The sequence below is a fragment of the Sapajus apella genome, unplaced genomic scaffold, assembly GCF_009761245.1.
Source record: "Sapajus apella isolate SASKATOON/1434 unplaced genomic scaffold, GSC_monkey_1.0 scaffold141, whole genome shotgun sequence".
NCBI lineage: Eukaryota > Metazoa > Chordata > Mammalia > Primates > Cebidae > Sapajus > Sapajus apella.
In genome coordinates this window covers 702327-724570 of record NW_022437081.1, presented here as the reverse complement: position 1 = coordinate 724570, position 22244 = coordinate 702327, and the positions used below count along the sequence as shown (strand labels likewise).

The following is a 22244-nucleotide window of genomic DNA, read 5'->3' as shown; positions in this document are numbered from 1 at the left end:
TATTTCATCTTACCCTTCTGGAATTGATTTTTCCTAGAGATATTCATACTGATTCTACTTGATGGACTCCAGTTCTCTTTTTCAAGAACCAAAATCACGTCCTTCATAAGATTCCCACCTTGCTAATGGCTTCCCTGCCATCTCTCTGTCTGTTCCTTTCCTCTACACATTCCAGCTTGGAGGGGCTACAGGGAGGAAGAGAACAGGTAAAGTGTATTCTAGTAACCAGACCAAATCCTGGCTATCCTTTCCAGAAAGTCCTTGCATTTAATGTTCTCTGACACCCTCCAGAGGGCAGAAGAGAGAAAGTCCCAAAGGCTAAGTTGGCAAAGCTCTGGCATGAGATCCAACTCAAGCCCCTGCTGGAGCAGTTTTCCTTCCATAGTTCATGGTTTCTCCACCCAGAATTAGTGCACAAAGAAGGAGAAAAACTGACAGTGAGATCTGAACTGCCTTTATATCTCCATTTCACTTTGCCATCTGTACTAACATGTCCCACTTAACATTAGCTGGGGTCATGAGGCTGAAGACACTAACGGTAGATATTATTTGTGTGTACTTTTCAATCTGCAGCGTGTAACTGTGTCTCTGACCAGAACATCACACAAATTACATTGACAATATTGCACAAGGCAAAGAATAAAAACAGAACAGCAGCCAAACACACTGGGTAAGATGACAGCAAAGTAATCCAAAATAAAGCCCAAACACTTTAGAGTCAGTCATGCTTTCAACGAGATCATGGTAATCTTATCCCACCCTGACATAATTAATAAGTGAAAGACAAACCATTTATATTATTCCCGAAGAAGCCAGGAGTTACTTTTTAATGACATTTAACACGTACAATCACTCTCCTTCAGGTTTAGCAAAAGTATTTTGGTCATGGACACTGCTGATCCTGTCACTACTGACCACCAAGCTTCAATGATCCCCACATCACCAATCAATTGGGTGAATTACGTGGAAAAGAAAATCCGGAGACAACAGCTGTCTGAATGAACTTAAAAGACGAGTCAAATCAATCAAAAGAGATGATCCCCACAGACTCATTGTCTCCTCTCAATTCTTTGAATGTGATTGTCATGGTAACGGTTCCTTAATCACGTCCAGAATATTCTCTCCCACCCAAGATATCAAAGAGCAGTGAATTCCAAACAGCTTCTTAATTAGGTACACTTGTGATGGTACTGGGCGGCACAGACTTCTCAATTACCTCACATTTATTCAAATACTTATGCTACTATAGAGGTCAGAAACATTGGCATGCACACCATTAAAAACACATTTTAAATGTTTACCATAAAAGGCAATGATAAATACAACTGAGGTAGCCACTGGCTCATTTCCTTTAGCAAAAAAACTGGTAAACTGGCTCTCATTTGGCTAAATAATTTATTGGAAATAAGCAGTACAGATGAAAGATGCCTTATTTTTAATAATTCCAACATAATCAAGATCTACAACATAACGAAATCTTTAACAGCATATTAATTTAATAAACAAGCAAAAACTAGAAGAGTATTTCCAGTTACAGAAATATAATAAAGTCCAGTTTTGTGTCCTTGTATTTAGTTAGAGTATTATCTGGTGATATATGCCATACTCTGGAAGATCATTTATCCCACACGTTTCTATATTTATTTTATATGATATAATCATAATATTCCTCACAATTTGGAAAGAGAGGATTTATACTTATCAAGTTTGGGAAAAGATGAGTTATATCTTTAAAAGATATCTACTAGATATACTAAAAATTTCAAATTGTGATTAGTCCAGATTTTTTGGCGGATTTTTGCAGTTCTTTCAAAAACTAAAAAGTGCACACATTTACCAAAGTTGGAGTAGTGAGTCATTTTTAACTTTGCATAGGAATATATGCAACCCTTTACAATACTGATTCTGCTTTTATAGATTTTGAAATTAGTAAATAAAAGGTGTCTTTCCTTCCAGATGTGGCATGACCTGGAAACTAACAAAAAGCCCCACCATGCCCTAAATAAATACAAAGGAGCTCTTTCTGTGAGCCATTTCTGGATGCAAATTCAAAGAATTTTTGGTCATAAAGGAAGAGTAAGTATATTGGGGGAAAACATAAAGGGAAAAATACGTACTTTTAACTGGAATATTAAAACATTAAGAATACTTATGAATAAAAAAGCCATCAAAAATAGAATAGAGGCTGGGCACAGTGGCACATGCCTGTAATCCTGGCACTTTGGGAGGTCAAGACCAGCCTGGCCAGCATCGTGAAATCCAGTTGTCTCTACTACAAACAACAAAATGAGCCAGACATGGTGGTGTGAGCCTATAATTTCAGCTACTTGGGAGGCCAAGGCATGAGAATCACTTGAACTTGGGAGACGGAGGTTGCAGTGAGCTGAGACTGTGCCACTGCACTCTAGCCTGGGCAAGAGAGCAAGACTATGTCTCAAAAAAAAAAAAAAAATAGAGGAAACTACAGTTATCAAGCACAAAGAACAAATTGAAACAAAGCAAAAACACAAGTGAAATGGCAAAATCTAGCAGGAAAAGTGGAGCAGAAAATATTTGCTAAAGTCAAAAAGTAAAACCTTGAAATTCTTGTCCTTTGCCCTAATGTTCAATGGTATTTTTGTTTTGTTTTAAAAATATGAAGACTGATGTCTTCTCAATGACTATTACAGCAGCTCCCAAATAAAACAAATGATAAAATAAAAATCCACTTAATTGACTGATAGGCTTGAATTACTCATTGCCAAGTTTACAACTTTCCCACAACTCCAAGCATTCTTTCCTTAAGAGAAAAACAGCATTTTTTTCCTCTGACATGATGACCATGGGTAGCTTTTGAGGTGACTACAATTCTGTACTTTTCTATAACTTGCTGTAGATCACCTCCGCATTATAACTCCTAAATCAAAGCAACAAAAAACACAGAGTTGTACAGATCCATACATAACAATTTTGCCAGATGCATCTAGAGAGCACTGGCCATCCCAGAAATCTGAGAGGAGCTCCTGAACCAAAGGCAATCTAACACTGCTGTCACCCCAGCGACCAGCGCCAAACCCTGCCCAATTTTCCTGCAAACGAGCTTTCATACATTTTCTTCCTTATAATTTTATATCTATGGTCCTAATTGGACCCATTATCACTTCACACCAGACTATTTCATCAGATTTCTTAACTATGGGTATGCCCTCTTCTTCATATAGCTAGCATCAGAATCATCTCTCAAATGTACCACCTCAAATATATCACTCCCATTGCCAAAAACCTTTCTCTATAGTAATCTAAAGGCAAAGTTTCTTAGCATGAAATTCAAGCCTCTGGCTTTGGCTAACTCCCTGCATCTGAGGTTCACTGCCACTAGAGAATGACAGGAGTCTTGGCTCATGCCATTGTCCCCTAAACCAGTGATTCTCAAAATTGGCTGCACCTGGGGAGCCAAAGCAACTAGTGATGTCTGGGTGCCTGCTACAGTTTTTTATGTGCCCAAGATTCAGGTGTTGAAACTTATTTGTCAATGTGATGGTATTGAGAGGTGGGGACTTTAAGAGGTGGGGTGATTAAACTGCAGGGGCTCCTCCCTCTTGGATGGAATTAAAGCTCCATGAGAGCCTTTGGCTCTCCTGCCCTTCTACCTTCCGCCACATGAGGGCAGGGCGTTCCTCCCCTCTGGAGGCTGGAGCAGTGAAGTGTCATCTAGGAAGCAGAGAGCAGCCCTCACCAGACAACCGAACCTGCTGGCACCTTGATCTTAGACTTCCAGTCTCCAGAACCATGAGAAATCGATTTCTGTTCTTTATAAGGTACCCAGTCTCAGGCATTCTGTTATAGCAACACAAACAAAGACAATGCCCCACCCCCGAGCAAGTTTCCTCAGATGAATCTATTGTATGGCCGAGGCTGAGAACCACTGCCCCAAATTCCTACAGCCTAATTGTCAGACTTTATTGTGCCTCAAAATCTCCTGAGAGAGGACCTTGTTAGGACACAGATGGCTGGGCCCCATTCCCAGCGTTTCCGATTCTCCAGGTCTGGAGTGGGGCCCGTCAAATTTGCATTTCTAACAAGCTCGTGGTGCTGATGATGCTGATCCAAGGATCTCACTTTGAAAAACACTGATCTATAGTCACAACTAGTATTACATAGTATAGATATATGTACTTTACGCTTACAATTTTTTGAGACAGGGTCTCACTCTGCCACACAGGATGGAGTGCAGTGGCATGATCATAGCTCACTGCAGCCTCCTGGGCTCATGCGATCCTCCCACCTCAGCCTCCTGAGTAACAGGGACTACAAGCGCACACCACCTCACTGGGCTAATTTTTTTTATTTTTTGTAGAGACACAGTCTCACCATGTTGCCCAGGCTGGTCTGGAACTCTTGGCCTCAAGCTTCTGTTTTCCAGAATCTCTTCCACATTTATGAATCAATCCACAGAATATCTTAAAGATTATCTTGTTCAGTTGCCTTTTTATAAACTGAGACCCAGAGTGGGGAGATGATTTTCCCAGAGGTTCCAATGCTTAGTGGCAAAAATTGGGCTAGGATTTAAAACTCCTGACTCCCTCCCCACACCCTATGCAGTTCAGTACTCTTTCCACCTACAATTAGAATGGGAGTTCTTTGCTTGAAGAGATCACTGTTTTTTGTTGTTGTTGTTTTTGAGACAGGGTCTCTCTCTGTCACCCAAACTGGAGTGCAGTAGCACAATCTCAGCTCACTGCAACCTCCATCTCCCAGGTTCAAGTGATCCTCCTGCCTCAGCCTCCCAAGTGGCTGCAAGCACATGCACACACCAGCACGCCCTTTTTTTTTTTTTTTTTTTTTTTTTTGTATTTTTAGCAGAGACAGGTTTCATCATGTTGGCCAGGCTGGTCTTGAACTCCTGACCTCAAGTGATCTGCCCACCTTGGCCTCCCAAAGTGCTGGAATTACAGGAGTGAGCCACCATGCCTGGCCTTGAAGAGACCACTGTTATTTTAAGGCTCCCCACAGTATCTAGCAAGCCTAGAAAAGTGCCTTGCTCATGTGAGTAAGCACTTGACAAACATTTTTTTATTTCATCTTACTAAATACTCATCCCCATACTTTTACTAAGTTGGCTTTGGCACTCCATGAACTGTTTCCTTACACTTCAACAACTGGGCAGCTCTGCTCCAGTCAATCGGCCCTGGAGCAAATCTCTCATATCAGCACGCATGCTGCTGTTATCTGCTATAGGGATAATCACAAGCACATAAGGAAAACTTACCGGGGTTTAAAAGTGGCAGAAAAGATAACTACGTTTATAAGGTGACAAAATTCAACTTTCAAGTTGTATGTCAGAAAATATTTACAAAATACCCTAAGTCCCATTTAACACCAACAAAACACTGCAGCAGTAACAATCAGGCAGTCCAAGAATTATAAAGTGCGTTGCTCTGGTGGTTTGAATATTTATGCCATTTTTTTTCATGCTGAGGCCCTCCTGGTTCCTTAACAGAAAATTCAAAAGTAGCTGGATTAAGTATAAAGAGGAGATGGAGGGGAAGACGAAGAGGAGCCAATGGGTGGCAAGAAGCAGGTGGGTGAGCAGCAAGGGGGCAAAAGGATGCTGTCACATGCCTGTCCCACAAGCCACTGCCACTACACCTCCCCTAGTACTTCCAGGTACTTACAGCAATTAGGGAGCATGACTACGCCAGGCCCAATGACTAACCCAGCCTGTCTATACCTGGGAAACAAACATACTATGATTTGGTTAGATGGTGACTTTTGCCATCTTTCAAATCAACAAGAATTGCTATAAAGTCCCATCAGCTGCAGGATTTGGTGTCAACTGTGAAGCTGACTGAAAGAAATGCAGTGGCAGTGCCACCATTTGGCTCACTACTGGCATCAAGTGACCAGTTGGCCTGGCCACTGAACTGGAATCCCAGCTTCCATCACGAAATGGGACTTGAGGGAGAGGTTATTTTTATCCTTTTTCTCCCTTTCCTCATCAAAATCTTCGTCTAACAGGTGGTACCACATATATAGTCAATTCAGGCAACCAATGAAATTAAGGAAAAAAACTGTCTAACAATAGATGTAACAATGAGTATACATAACAGATGTGTACACTAATAATTATTTCCAATATACGAAATAAAGTTTAATAAGCTAAACAAGCAGGAGTTTGAGAGCAGTCTGGACAATACAGTGAGACCCTGCCTCTACAAAACTAAAACATTAGATAGGTGTTGTGGTGCACACCTGTAGTCTCCAGCCACTCAGGAGGCTAAGGTAGAGGGATTGCTTGAGCCTGGGAGGTCAAGGCTGCAGTGGGCCATGATCATTCCAGCCTGTGTGACAGAGCAAGACACCATTTCAAAAATAAAAATAAACAGGTGAACTCTATAACCAACTGTTCCCTTTATTGGTGTTTTTCAGATAATCGCATGAACTATGAAGTTTTTCACCCTGGGTCTTATCACAGTCCTGACAGACAACAACTTCTTTAAGATACCTGGATGTTAGCCAGGCACGCTGGCTCACGCCTGTAATCCTAGCATTCTGGGAGGCCGAGGCAGGTAAATCACCTGAGGTCAGGAGTTCAAGACCAGCCTGACCAACATGGAGAAACCCCATCTTTACGAAAAATACAAAAAATTAGCTGGGTGTGGTGGTGCATGCCTGTAATCCCAGCTACTTGGGAGACTGAGGCAGGAGAATCGCTTGAACCCAGGAGGCAGAAGTTGTGGTGAGTTGAGATCGTCCCATTGCAATCCAGCCTGGGCAATGAGTGTGAAACTCTGTCTCAACAACAACAACAACAACAAAATACCCGGGTGCTTGAGTGATGGCTCCCATTTGCCTTCTAATTCTTGATGCCTTCTCAGTTTTTTTCTTTTCCTTGTTAGTTGAGATGTCCCTCTTAGACCTGATTCTCCCCCTCACCCCTACTACACATACCACAGAATGTTCTGTTCTCACTGCCAACTCAAGAAAGCAATGCATACTTGTAATTGCTTATCATAGCTACCCAGTTCCAATAAAAAAGAAACCATTTATGTTAATGCCTATAAAAACTGAATCTTTTCACACATTTACTGTAGAGCTGTCCATATGGAGTAAGTGCATGGAAGTTCTGGCGTTGGGTCTATGCTTCTACAAGCCATGCAATAATGGCCTTTGGCCCAAAGCAATCGAACTCTGACCTGGATATTGGCTTGGAGTTGGCATATGCTCACCAGCTGTCACTGTTGCTGGCAATACCATAAATGTAAGGATCAAAAGAGGGCCCTACTGTGTTGTAGGGCAGGGAATTTGTCAAATCTGGGACTCCACTGGTGGCATGCGAAGTCCCAGCCCAGTGCTCCCACTGACCTATCTACTGACTATTGTGCCACTAGGAATGGCATCGGAAGTACTGGGGAGCTCTCCTGGAAGCTCATAGTTTCCCTTTTCAGGGGCTCATGCCACAAGTTACATCACTCGAGAAACACGTCTCTTATTTTACTCATTCTGAAAAACAAACAGTGGATTTTATTTATTTATTTATTTGAGACAGTGTCTCACTCTGTCTCCCAGGTTGAGTGCAGTGGTGCCATCTCAGCTCACTGCAACCTCCGTCACCTAGGTTTAAGGGATTCTCCCACCTCAACCACCCGAGTAGCTGGAAGTACAGGCACATGCCATCATGCCCGGCTAATTTTTGTATTTTTAGTGGAGACAGGGTTTTGCCATGTTGGCCAGGCTGGTCTCAAATTCCTAGTCTCAAGTGATCCACCCGCCTTGGCCTCCCAGAGTGCTGGGGTTACAGACATAAACCACCACACCTGGCCACAAACACTGGACTTTAATCCCCAAGGTAATAATAAAGAGTTCCCAATCTAGACTTTGTATTTCTGAAACCCATATATTTGAAGAGCTTTTTTCAATTAGCAGACTATTTTTGAGCAGTTTTAGGTTTACAGAAAAACTAAGCAGGAAGTACTAAGTTTCTATATACCTCCTTAGCATCCACTGCCCAGTTTCTCCTTTTATAAACATCTTGTACTGATGTGGTACATTTGTCCCAATTGATGGGCGAATGTTAATACGTTATTATGAACTAAAGTCCATGGTTTACATTAGGGTTCATTCTTTGTGTTGTGCATTTTATAGGTTTGGACAAATGTTGAAGGGGTTCTTTAACATCTTTATGGCCCATTCTGAAAAACAATAAATCACCTTATCTCAGGACAATATTAATTGCTTTACAGTTATCAAAGGAAGTTTTCTAGGAATATTATAATGTAAACTATTCCCTTATTTTGAATGATTCGTGGTTTCAAAGACGGTCATAACACTGCCCAGCAAGTATATTCAACTTTGATCATCTGAAAACCAAAAACCATGCTTTCACAACTCTCCAATCTCCAGTACAGCTCAAAACTGGAAAGGAGTGTGAAAAGTGTTTGATCACAGGAGAAACAGACTCCAAGACACTATCTGACATGTTGGAATTAGTCTGCTGCCCTCTCGGTCTTGAGAAGTTTATAAAAATGGCTTTCTCATGAGAAAGCAGAGCAGTGCAAGAGAAGTGACATCAGGAGACGGGAAAGACATGGAGGCGGAAAGTCAGGGAAGGAAGATAGGGCAGAAACAGTAGAAATCGAGAGTGGCAAGAGGAGACTAGATGCATACCAAAGTAGTGGCAACAGAACAGAGAAAGAGCCAGCGAAGTATTGTTTGACACTTGGATTTTTCTAGAAGGTGACAAAGGAAGGGACAAACTGCACCTCAATGAAGTAGACTTTAAATTGCCCAATAATTATTAGTTTGATTAAATATATCAATGAGCATAATAACAGCATATGAAAAGCTTGCTTTGCACCTAAGTGTGTAAAGATGGTACACCTTTCTTGCACAGAAAATTCGCTCTGAAGCCTTCAAATCTTTTGGAAGCCTCAAGGGATAGAGTTATTAACACATAGTAATTTTATATAGAAACATATATACACACACTAGCTGGAGGGATGGATGGATGAATGATTACATAGATTAGACAGATAACCTTTCTTCTCGGTCTTCATTTTTACTTTACAAATCAGTATGAAGCAAAATTCAAATTTTACTTTTCCTGTTCCTGAAGGATTTGACATCTCACTGTAAGTACTTGGGAAGAACATACACTGCTTTTCTATCAAAATTGTTTTTCTTTTGGGTGTAATTTCTCTTCAAGCACATAATGAAACTGCTTACTAAGTAGCTTACTTGCAGAGGATCAGGAAAAGATTCTAAAAAATCAATACCCAGAATTTCTCTGTAATATTATTTTAAACATAGAGAAGACAATTGTATTTTGGACATAAATCTAGTCTTTTTATAGAGGAAGATCCACAAACTTTCAAATCTGAGTTTTGAAAATGGCTCTCACATAAAAGCATGTCTGGGGAAAGGGGTGGAGGAAAAATGTTACTGGAAAAGGAGCAGGGGTAAACTCATGGGGGTGATAAAAACATTCCACGTCCTGATTGGGGCAGTGGTTTCATGGGTATATACATCTGTCTAAACTCATCAAATTGGAGATTTTACTTGGATGCCGGTTTTTGTACCTAAATTGTGATCAGTAAAGTTGGCATTTTTAAAGTGGCTCTAACAAAGGCCATCGGCTATAAGATGCAAGTATAAACTTTCACTTCCTCATGTGAGTTTCGCTGCCTGGTTTCTTTCCTTCGTGTGATTAGCTGTGCTTAGTGCGTTGGAAAATTCCTTCTTTAAAAGAGGCAGACCTTCTGTGGTCCAGAAGGGAATGGGTCTAGGGTTTGAAAACTTGTGTTGACTCTGGCATCTGAAGGTGTGGAATCTTTGACAAGCAACTTAAAGTGCCTCTTCAGCCTCTAGAAGCTCTGTGGCCAAGGACTTTATCTTTTCATTGTTGTAGGTGAACTGACGCTCATTTACAGGGTAGTTGCTAGAACTTGTTGAAAAACAGTTTGTTAAGTCGAATGTCTAAATCCACTGCTTCGGCTTAGTGATACAAATATTTTTGGACTGATAATTTGCATGTCTGCCTCTGTGTGTGTGTGTGTGTGTGTGTGTACACTCTTTAGTCTCTGAGAAGCCTGGGGGGAAACCTGTTACTTCAGTCCACCTGGCCACCTGAAAGTGCAGGTGATTGATTATGTCTGTAGGCAGACTCGCAATCAGCTTCCCAAACAAGAATGATGCATAAAAGTAGACCTGGCAGAGTGCACTGGAAAACCAAGCCTTAATGTCTCATAAATCATACATTTCAAATCTGACAATAATCAAACAGCCTAATCCACACTCTAAAACTAAAAGTGAATGACAAGACTTATAAATTAATCAAGTATAGACATTAATTTTGTGCCATCCTTGTCAAAACAATCTTGCCAATAAAGGCTTTGCATTCCCAGCAATCATTTCCTTAGTACTGAAAAGGAAAGTTAAAATCTTGTGAATATTACGAATTCTTGTGATTAGAAAGTCTATGGAACAGCTCACACCTATAACCTCAGCACTTTGGAAGCCGAGGCAGGCGGATCACCTGACGTCAGGTGTTCGAGACCAGCCTGGCCAACATGGTAAAACACCATCTCTACCAAAAATTAGCTGGGCATGGTGGTAGATGCCTATAGTCCCAGCTACTGGGGAAGCTGAGGCAGGAGAATCACCTGAACCCAGGAGGTGGCGGTTGTAGTGAGCCGAGATTGTGCTAAAAAAAAAAAAAAAAAAAAAAGTCTATGGAACATTTAATGTCTTGCAATAGGAATAACATCCAGAGAGTTTTTATGTGAGTAAATAGAAGCAGTAAAATGCTGATAAGAGATACTTATTATTTTGAATGTTCTTTTCTTTTTCTAGGTTTCACTGCATTTCAAAAACAGTCCACAGGTATTTTCTATCTGTGTCTTTTATATCTATAGTAGTTCAAAAATGAGGCAGAAGTAAATCTCAGTGGTTTAAATACAGAGCAAAATCTATTTTCAGAAGAGAAATACAGTGTACTACAGGAAGCTGGGGAGAGTTGGTCACTTACTGACAATGTACATAGCCATTAGCAGGCAATAATAAGGAATAGGAGCAAAAACTACTACGTCTTGCAATAGGAATAACATCCAGAGAGTTTTTATGTGGGTAAACAGAACATCAATTCTACAAGCAGTAAAATGCTGACAGGAGATACTTATTATTTTGATTGTTCTTTTCTTTTTCTAGGTTTCACTGCATTTCAAAAACAGTCCACGGGTATTTTCTATCTGAGCGTTTTATATCTATAGTAGTTCAAGAATGAGGCACAAGTAAATCTCAGTTGTTTAAACACAGAGGAAAATCCATGTTCAGAAGAGAAATACAGTGTACTACAGGAAGCTGGGGAGAGTTTGGTTACTTACTGACAATATACGTATCTATTAGCAGGCAATAATAAGGAATAGAAGCAAAAACTACTTAAAAATACACCCCTAGGCAAGAGTGCAATTCTCTCACTTGTTCAGATAGTAAGCATTTGGCAATAGGTATCCATACTCATTATTTCATGTAGCTTTAGCATTTGCTGGGTCTCTGGCTGTAAAGAAGGGATGATTTTGTGTTCACAAGTTCACATAGCCTATATAATCTCTTTACATATTTTGTTTAATCCTATTTTGTCAATGACGTTTCTGTATAGAGTGACTGCAACTCTTTTCACTCCACACCTGCCCTGGAGATCAGCTTCCCTGCCCAGCCTAGGCTGAAAAACAGCCCTGGCCCAGCCCAGGGTGGGGTAATTGTAACACCAGAAAACGGGGACAAGGGCAAGATGCAGTGGCAGATGAATGTGATAGAGGGATATGGATACATGGAGAGCCTGGAAAAAGGAAAGTGGGTGCAGTCTGGTGGACTAAAAGAAGAGTCACCCTGAGAGTGGAACAGACACAAAGAGAGTGTGACGCTCACACAGCTACAGGAAGAAATGAAGTGGGGCAGGAGAAAAGGGGGAAGAAAGAGAAATAACTGATTTTTTTAAGAATGCCAGATTAAGGCCGGGTGCAGTGGCTCACGCCTGTGATCCCAGCACTTTGGGAGGCCAAGGCGGCGGATCACCTGAGGTCAGGAGTTTGAGACCAGCCTGGCCAACATTGTGAAACCCTGTCTCTACTAAAAATACAAAAATTAGTCAGGTGTGGTGGCACGTGCCTCTAATCCCAGCTACTCGGGAGGCTGAGGCAAGAGAATCACTTGAACCTGGGAGGCAGAGGTCACAGTGACCCAAGAGAGTACCACTGTACTCCAGCCTGGGCAACACAGCAAGACTCCATCTCAAAAAATAAAAAAGAATGCCAGATTAAAACAATAATTTCATGTATATGTGTGCAGTTTAATGATACCACACCGCATGCATTTACTACAATTAACTTTCCACCTTAGTTTGGAAACAGATGCAATCTTTAAAACCTCTATCCCACAATTTCAACAGATATCTCCCTTTATAAAAAAAAAAATACTTTCATGAAGCCAAAGCTCTAATTTTGATCTTCCAGGCTACTATGTCTAAAGACTCTTTTATTTTATTTTTTTAAGACTCTTTTAATGTCATCTTTCGTTTTTGTACCTATGGGCATACTTCATATGCCTTGGCACTTGCCTCATAGAAGAGGGGAAATTAAACTGAGAGCTAGACGCATCCAAGAGGTTCCTCACCACTGAATGATCAATTTCAATAAGGCAAGTAACATGAAAAATTCCTGTACTGCCCACACTTGTTCTGAACATATTCTGAAATTAGGAAATATTATACTTGACCTTTTAGTATCCTTTATAGTATATTCCCAGCAGAAGAACTTGTTCTTTTGAGGGACAGGCCATGAAAAAGTTCTTGACTGTGAGAAATCTTTAGGAAATAAAAGTTTATCTACCTATGAAGACAACCTAAAAATTCAAGCTGGAACTCTGACATTAGCACATTAGGTGCTTGGTCCCTTTGAGCCTCAGTTTCCTCATCTGTAAAATAACAGGGGGTAGGTACTGACAGCCTCTTTTAGCACTGAAACTCGATCATTCAAGCTGGAAGAGGAGAAATTTGAAGGAGCTATCCTGAAGCTTCTTTACACAGCTGCCAGGAAGAGGCTATAGCACAGTTCTCCAACTTCCTGGCAGCTTTCCCTTTTCATGGGTTAAGACCGTGACTTCTATCTAGAGATGCAGCAATCATTCAGAAAAATCTCCTAGTCATTTTTTTTTAAATAATAGACTATATAAGTTAGAGGTTGTACAATGGGCTTGAATCCACCATTTTCAGAAAGTACTGCATTTTTAAAGGACATACAAAATACTGTCATTAATTTCTGGATGGTGGGTTATGACTGATTTTTGTTTTCTTCTTGAAGCTTTTCTATATTTTCTGCATTTCCCTACAAGAAAAAAGTACTATTCTCATTGAAAAATCTGGTTTTCAAAAGGATCATTCATTCTTGCGAATTCTATCAGATTTTTCAAGTCTACTCTAGAATGAATCAATGGGTGATGGGACAAATCAGATGTCTATACATAGTCGTTGATTACCCAAGTGGCTGATTGCTGTGGTAGAATCAGGACATTATTATTATAATCAGAATCTATGGCTCACAGTTCTATGTGGAAATCAAAACACATTTAATGTTATTTCATCTAAATAACATTTTTTCCAGCATCCTGGCTCTTGAGAATCACGGTGAAAATTCCTTTCCAATTTGAAGTAAATGAAATGAAACATGCGGTCCTTTTCCTGCCCCCCCCCGTCCCCCTAAAAGATGCTTTCCAGACAAAATGATTGTGATTGGACTGGTTTTTAAATGTTTCCTCTTTTTGTGCTCTGAAACAAAACACATCAAAACTTAAAATAAATATTTAGTTGTCAAAACAAAACACCCCCGTACGGAAAACACAAGTATGAATTTGATACTGCGTATTATAAAAACAACTTCCATAGCAAGCACAAATGTTTAAATTGTGTAAAAAGAAAACAAAAACCAAATGCTGTCACCCCTAAGTTCCGCAGAACAGCCCTAAGAAAGGTGAAAGGTGATCTACTGAAAGGATAAGCACAGATTTCCATAACGTCCAGGTTTATGGTTATCAAAGCACAGCTTGGAAAATTCAGATAAGATAGAAAATGAAGTTGAACAAAATGACAATCACTGTTTCGATATGAGTATATGTCTAGAACAAATTCCATGTAGAATTCAATTCTCATCAGCTGAGGAAGGAACAGCGATTCCACCTCTCTATTCTCTACCTGAATATAACCCATCATCTACTACACGTTACCTTTCAAATTCCTTTTTTTTTTTTTTTTTTTTTTTGAGGCAGAGTCTTGCTCTGTTGCCCAGGCTGGAGTGCAGTGGCACAATCTCGGCTCACTGCAACCTCTGCCTCCTGGTTCATGCAATTCTCCCTGCCTCAGCCTCCAGAGTAGCTGGGATAATAGGCACCCGCTACCACACCCGGCTAATTTTTGTGTTTTAGCCATGACAGGGTTGGCCAGGTTGGTCTTGAGCTCCTGACCTCAGGTCATCCACCCACCTTCGCCTCCCAAAGTGCTGGGATTACAGGCGTGAGCCACTGTGCCCAGCCTGAAATTACATTTTACCTAGGACCAGCTACCCTCCTCTCTCCAAGAAGCTCAACTTACTTCCAAACTTTAGAGTAAGCAGCAAAGAGTGACTTAGTTGTGGGACATCATTTCAAATCCCAACCCTGCTGCTTATTAGTTGTGCAATCTTAGACAAGTTACTTACCAAACATCTCCCACTCTCATCTGTGAAATGTGCATCATAACTGCAGAGTTGCTGTGAGGATCAAATTAGACAATGGGTGTATATTTAATTGTGTGCTTCCTGAAATTTTAGTAGGTGTTCAATTAATGTTGGTTCCCTTTTCCCCCTACTCCTTGTCACTTACTCCAAGTATAATCACATTTAATATTCATGGTTGTAATTACTCTCAGGCAAACCCAATGGTATATAAGACATATAGTAATTTTTATTTTGTTAAGATTTTGACTGATGTGTGCCGCAAGGGAGATAATACGTAGTTGTGCTTAAAACCATGAACCTTAAAGGAGTAATAATCTTAATTCTGATTTCTATTTCTAACCTTGACCAGCTGAGGCCCTGGGCAAGTTCCTTTACCTCTCTGAGCGTGGTTCCTCATTTACAAAACGAAGAGAATATATAATGTATACAAGTCCTCTGGCACAGAGTAAGTGCCATAAATGGTGGCTGTTATTTTCTTTAATTCTTCAGGTTAGTATGCAGCAACTAGTCTTATTTATTTATTTAGAGACAGGGTCTCGCTCTGTCACCCAGGCTGGAGTGCAGTGGTGCAATCTCAGCTCACAGCAACCTTTGCCTCCGGAGCTCGTGATCCGCCTGCCTCAGCCTCCCGAAGTGCTGGGATCATAGGCGTGAACCACAGCACCCAGCTGGAACTAGTCATTTTTGAGACTAATAAAGTGAGCTCTGCCAACTACTCAGTCACCTCAAGACACTGTTATTGTTCTCCATTCTCCTGGAATTATGTTCTACTACATTTTGTGGAGGAAATTACATCAACCTCAGCATTATCGACATTTCAGGCTAGATAATTATTTGCCGCCGGGCACTGCCCTATGTGTTGTTGGATATTTAAGCAGCATACCTGCCTCAACCAACTGAATGCCAGTAGACCGCATCTGGCAAAAATTGTTGAGTGACCCCTGGGGGGCAAAATCGCCCTGGCTGAAAATCACCGGGGTGGCACTATCCATAAAGAGGGAATTTCTCCAGGCACTCAGGAAGTAGCCCTGCAGAAGATGAAAGGTTTATTCCAGCTACTATTTAGGACTATCCCCACTTTTCTGGGCTCCATCATCCATTATTATCCATAATTCAAAGTCAACTCCAGAAAAATATTTTGGGGAGGCCCAGTTTGCCACCAGAGATGCATGAAGTCACAGGAAGGGATGCCAGCCATCCACTTCTCCCTACTGTATACGGTAACACAAAGCTGAATATAAACATCAAGAAATCGGCTATGTCTTAGTTTACATAAAACTTAATTTTTTAAAAAAAGAAAAGGCCATAGACCCTAACATGACTTATAAACCATATGATCTCCCAAAATGAAAAACAAAAAAAAAAAGAAAACACATGTCTTCATTGAGAAGGCAAGGTACATACGATGCAGTGAATAAGTGACCGGAAAGAAACGCCCCCACTGTTTGCATGGTTGAAGCAGATTTACTGTATAGAAGGTTGCCATGTGTATGTCCAAAAACTCCAGACAATTCTTGATTATTCACAACGGATTCATTGTCGATTTTTCATTGTCATAACTGCACCAGAAAAGCAGAAGCCATTTCTTATCAACCATATACCCCCACACCCAGCACAGAGCCTCCAACAGAGGAGGTAACTCAGCAAATGTTTGTTGAATAAACTAACAGTCATATATTCTGCTTAATTAACTACACCACTAACCAAAAAAGAACCTTTCTCTGCTCATGTTCCACAGGAGCTAAAAGAAAAGATCTTTTAAGAGAAAATTATTATAGTCTACTCCCTTTTATCCCAAATCCAAACAACTAGATAGTTCAATTAACCAAAAAAAAAGTTCAGTAGGCAAAAGTTGGGGAAAGCAGCCAAATAGATAAGGCCTAGAGTTCAAGCAAGAAGGAACATTCGGTTCAACTCCCACAAGGTTATAAAAGCCAAAGTCACTGGCACCAGAGTGTGGGGGGGGGGGGGGAGAGGCGAGGGGAAGAAGGGAACTAGGAGGTGGAGTGTCGGAAAACAGGCTTCAGTCGCAGGACACTACCTTCCAGGCCTTCAACAAACTTTTTTAATGCTCAAACTTTAGAGGTGAGGGTAAATTTCGTAGATGAAAACTTGATTTACAAATTTTCAAATGGGTATCAGTAAAAGTTATAAGCGCACCTAGCAAGAGAATTTGATCCGATTTCTGTTCATTCCTGAAATATCTTTCATCTTTTTTTCTTCCAGTTTTAGAGGGCAACAGATTTTCAAAAAGCCAGGTAAAAGATACGCCATTTAACCCTTTTGTCCAGAGAGAAACTTAAAGCTCATTTCCTGTCAATATGCTTCTCTCTGTATTCTACTCCTCACAGAAAAAGAACTTAAGTTGTATTATAAAAATATGCTATTTTTTCTATTGTTACTTGGGCACAGAATGAATACCATATTAACATTATAACACAATAGTGCAAATAAATGCATTCTTGTTGATCTTTGTGACCCAAAATCTATTTCCTCTTAAACATTTCCAGTTTAATACTTCCAGTAAAAAATAATTATCTTGTTTTAGCAGTCCATTCATTTAATATATATTTACTCTCCAACGCACTGCTATTATACAAGAGGAATTTCATCAATTCAAATCTTACACAATTTTTCTTAGTTTCACTCAAAAATCTAGACTTGGTTGAAAAAAATTTTTCCTTTTCTGAAAATTAAATATGGGAATGGTGGCCTAGAATTTCAAAAACCATATATGGTTATAGAATCTATATGGTTGTCTTAGACTGTGTACTTATTGTGAGGTGATTTGCACAAATCAAGGCCTATCTGACCAATTTCCTGTTGCATAAAGATTATATTTGCCCTTAAAAATGTTAAATAAGCATTTTTAAAGACTGAACGTAAAGACTTGATTGGAACCTTATGTAACCAAAAATGGGAAAACACTATATTCTCACCACATAAAAGGCAAATGCCTTGTTAATACGTACTCTTCTTAAGCAAACATGAGCATGAGTTTGTAAAGGCAAAGCTACCATCCCAGAAGCCCTTGCTTCTTCAGTGTAAGGATCGGGAGGGCCCAGTTCTTGTAGATGAGCTGGGGCGGGAAAGGCTTTACAAAATTCCAGGGGGGCCCATAATTTAAACTTGTGCTATTCTGCAAATGTTCCCATTTCCAAGGAAGGCCATAACATTTACATTAAAACTGTCTTAATCAAGACGACGGAAAAAACTATTCCTGCTGTTCTATAAGCTTGCCATAGATTTGATAACCCAGAGAAGAATTACAAGCAATTACAAGATGATGGCTCCAATTAGGAAAACTGGATCTATTCCAAATCCAAATCAAAGGGGGCTCGGTTAATCCCGAAGGGATAATTTAAATGAATACAAGGGGACTTCCAGCAAAGACATACGCTTATTCTACTATTTCTACTCTTCTGAAAACCAAGCGAAATGCTACAAGGATGTATCTCCTGCCCTTCAGGAAATTCAAAAACCAAACCTGGCATGCCATTAATAAGCCTTGTCCTTTTCTTTTCCCAAGGGGTCTCCCTAGTACGGGCTTTTTTTGTAAAGGGCAATGAAAACAAACCTGAGAAACTCGCACATTCCCAAATGCAGAAAATAATACAGTGCTCAACACGAACGACACAACAGTCTTTCCCTTAGCCGTAATGATTTTTAAACCTTTACCTAGTCCTGGAACGACTAAAAGCAGAGAGGAACGGAACAGAAACTTCGAAAGCAGAAACCTCTCTCCCAGAACCTAGAACAGACGGCACCCTGTCAGGATTTCACGCTTTTTGAGACGGGAAAGGTCACGCCTTGCAGTTTTGAAAACCCACCTTCTAAGGCTCAACGCCAGTGATAGAACCCTAGGGCTTCTCTAGATTCCACGATGGAGCTGAAATCCCCCCTCTCCCCACCCCCACTCGCCAACCACCCCCGCCCCCACCATCCCCCTTGGAGAGAAGAACCACAGCAGGCCTTCCTCCTCCCTCCTCATTCTGCACCCCACCCCCATCCTCCAACCACCACCCCCCAGCATCCCCATCACGAAAACCCAGGAGAGCCCCCTCACTTCTACTCCTTCATGTCGCCACCCCCGCCATCCTCCTTGAGCGAAGCAAGGCAGGTCTCCCACCTCCCCCCTCCACGATCCCCGCCATCCTTGATGGGAAAACCAAAGGAGACGACCTCCGCTTCATCCTCACCTGCTCCCCACAGCCCCTGTTAGCTATCCTGGCTGAGAAAACCAAGAGGTGTCCCCACCTCGCCCCACCCCCCCACTGCCCGCCATCCTTGGTGACAAAACCAGGGGCCCCCCTTCACTTCCTTCCCACTCCTCACCATCCCCCCCCCGCACAGGAAAACATAGAGAGCCCCCATTTCACTCCCAATCCCCCCACCTCCACCGCACTGCCTCCTCATCCCCAACAAGGCGAAAACCCAGGGGAGGCCGAGGCACGCACCAGAGGGGACCTCACAGTCCCTCGTCCCGCACCCCGCAGCCCGGGACGCCCCCAGCCCCACCGAGGCCGCCGAGGCCGCAGGTACCCAGCCCAAGAAGGCCGGGCAGCCGGGACTGCAGGGACCAGCCCCGAGCCGCGGCGGCAGCGGGGCAGAAGGGCAGCCGCTACCCCGGGACCCAGGACGCGGGCGGGCGGGAGGCACATACGCACGCACACGCGGAGAGAAACCAGGCTTACTGCGTGGGGATGCTCGCCCGCGCAGCTGTCTCGGCGGCGGCGGCCGCTGCCTGCACCGAGGCCGAAGCGCGGCGGTGGCAGTGGCGGCGGCGGCTGCGGACTGAGCCCCCTCCGCCGGGCGGTGGATGTAGGGCGCGGGAGGGGCGCGAGGGGAGGGGCGCACGCGGGGGAGGCGGGGAGGGAGGGTGGGGAGAGAGCAGGAGCGCGGGGGCGGGTGAGGCTGGCCCAGGGCGGGGCGGGGCGCGCGCCGGGCCCGGCTCTGCCCACTGCACTGGGGCTGCGTGCGGGGCGCGCGCGCGGGAGGCGGCCTGGCGGACGCGGGGAGGGGGGCGGCTCTCCACGCATCCCACGCGCCCACGTGCCCCAGCTACTGGAGAGGCCCGGCTGCTTCCCGGGCTCGGGAGCGCGGAGAGGGTGGCTGCGGGGACGCGATGGCGGGCTTTTTCCCCAGGACCTGCTGGTATCTGAAGGCCGGGAGGAAGGCGGGTTGGAGGCGCCCGGGGCCGCCTCCCACGCGCCGCGGGCCTTCGAGGCCAGAGGGAGTCACAAGTCACTGAAGGCGATTGGGTCTGGGGAGGTGGGAGCAACAAAGACAGCTTAGTGAGGGTGGCGTCTCGCCTCACCAGGGGCCTCGCTAACCTGCGCACTCCCTGTAAAGCGGCCCGGGTTAGGGGCGCACACCGTTTCGGCCCGCGACTTCGGAACCCGGTGGCTGGGAATGGCGGTGAAAGACCCACCGACGACCCCTCCCCTCAGTAACAAGCCGGAGGGAGCTAAAGAAGCCCCATCCATAATCCCAACGCCACCATCCAGAGCGTTTTAACGTCACTAAGAAAGCACCGATGGCAAAGCGGCGCGTGGTGTCTCATTCATTCACTCAGCATTCAGCTTACTGAGCCCTCACCATGTGCCAAGCACAGTGCCGGACGCTGGTGATAACAGCATTGTCTGCAGACAGTACCCTTCCTGCGCTGGGAGCTTGTAATCTAGTGTGGGAGACAGACAATAAAGAAGTGAGAAAATAATCAAATTTGGATAAAGCCTGTGCAGGAAAAGTGCAAATAGTGTGATTAGGAAAGGAGAAGGTGACGTTTAAGCTGAACCCTGAAAGAAATGAAAGAGCCAGGTAAAAGCTTGCCAGAAATCAAGCCAGAAGGAGGGACCAAATCTTGATGCTTCGGAACTAAAAGGTGGCGATTGTGATTGGCGCCAGGAGAGTTGGGTAGAGTACCAGAATGTAAGGCTGGACAGGTTGACAGGGACCAGATCGTGGATTGCATGCTACTGGCAGGTGTAGTCTATGGACAGGCCACTTCATTCAAAAATCAATGGGAGGGCATTGATTGAGTGGCTCAACACCAAGGCGTGACATGGTTCAATTTATATTTAACTAAACTTTTGTCTTTTGGGATGATTGTAGATTGCATGCATTTGTAAGAAATAACACAGAGAGGTCTGGGGTCGCCTTGCCCAATTTCCCCCAATGCAAAACTATACTACAAGATAACCAGAATATTGACATTAGTACAATCTACTAATCTTATTTTGATTTCTCCAGTTTTACTTTTACTCGTGTGTGCGTGTGGTGTGTATGTTTAGTTCTATACAGCTTTATCACTGTGGCCTCTTTGCACCACCATTGTCAATGTATAAAACAGTTTCGTCATTGCAAGTTTCTCACCTGTTGTATTATAGCGATAAAATAGCAATAACCATCTCCTCAGTTCCCCTAGTCTTTCACCATTGGCAACCACTAATACATCCTCCATTTCTGTAAGTTTGATATTTAGAGAATGTTTTGTAAATTAATTCATACAATATTCATTTTGAGATTGGCTTTTTTCACTCGGTTTTGAGTCTCTTGAGATTCATCCAAGTTGTTGGGTGTTTCCATAGTTTGTTCTTTTTTTTTTTTTCCAGATCTGATTTACGTTTTTAAAAGACCACCTTGGCTACTGTATGGAGAATGGTTCAGAGGAGATTAAAAATTGAAACAGGGAGATTAATTAGGAGGCTTTCTCGGTAGCTCTATCAAAGCTGATGGTGGTTTAGATTAGGGTGGTGCTGGTTGAGGGAAGTAGAAGGATTTGATGGAACAGGGTTGCAGAGGGAATTGGAGTTGAAGTAGAGACAGCATAGGGTAGACAACTGTTTCCAGGCCTTCCATTGAAAAGGGGAAGAAAAATGGAGCAGAACTGGAGGAGCGAGAAAGGACAAGAAACGCTGGGTGCGGTGGCTCACGCTTGTAATCCCAGCACTTTGGGAGGTCAATGCGGGCAGATCACGAGGTCAGGAGATAGAGACCACCCTGGCCAACATGGTGAAACATCATCTCTACTGAAAATACAAAAATTAGTTGGATGTGGCGGTGCATGCCTGTAATCCCAGCTATCTGGGAAGCTGAGGCAGGAGAATCACATGAACCCAGGAGGCGGAGGTTGCAGTGAGTTGAGATTGCGCCACTGCACTCCCGCCTGACAATGGAGCCAGACTCTGTCTAAAAAAAAAAAAAAAAAAGAAAGAAAGAAAAAGAAAAAAAGGAAGGAAAAGAAAAGATTCCCTTCTCTCTTTGTGATTTGAGAGATGACAGCCTGTTTGTGAATAGCTTAGGGATAATCAGTAGAGAGGGGTGTGTGTGTGTGAGGCATGACAGAGGGTTTACTTTTTTTTTCTTCTTTTTTTTTTTCTGAGACAGAATCTCACGCTGTCGCCCAGGCTGGAGTGCAGTGGCAAGATCTCTGCTCACTGCAACCTCCACCTCCCGGGTTCAAGCAATTCTCCTTCCTCAGCCCCCCAAGTAGCTGGAACT

General features: G+C 42.9%; 1 protein-coding gene across 8 annotated transcripts in view; it reads right to left on the bottom strand.

Moving 5' to 3' along the window:
- The window catches only part of FHL1 (four and a half LIM domains 1), a 63833-nt gene extending 44163 nt beyond the window's left edge, over window positions 1–19670 (bottom strand). For 3 of the 8 annotated variants that reach the window (XM_032264024.1, XM_032264032.1, XM_032264038.1), the window contains exon 1: window positions 19436–19670. The gene's annotated coding sequence lies outside the window, so the exon portion shown is untranslated. Of the gene's footprint in view, window positions 1–18571; window positions 18615–19198; window positions 19410–19435 lie in introns of those variants that run through there. The other 5 variants (XM_032264025.1, XM_032264033.1, XM_032264026.1 and 2 more) reach the window with 3 other exon arrangements.
- Window positions 19671–22244: the final 2574 nt, after the last annotated feature.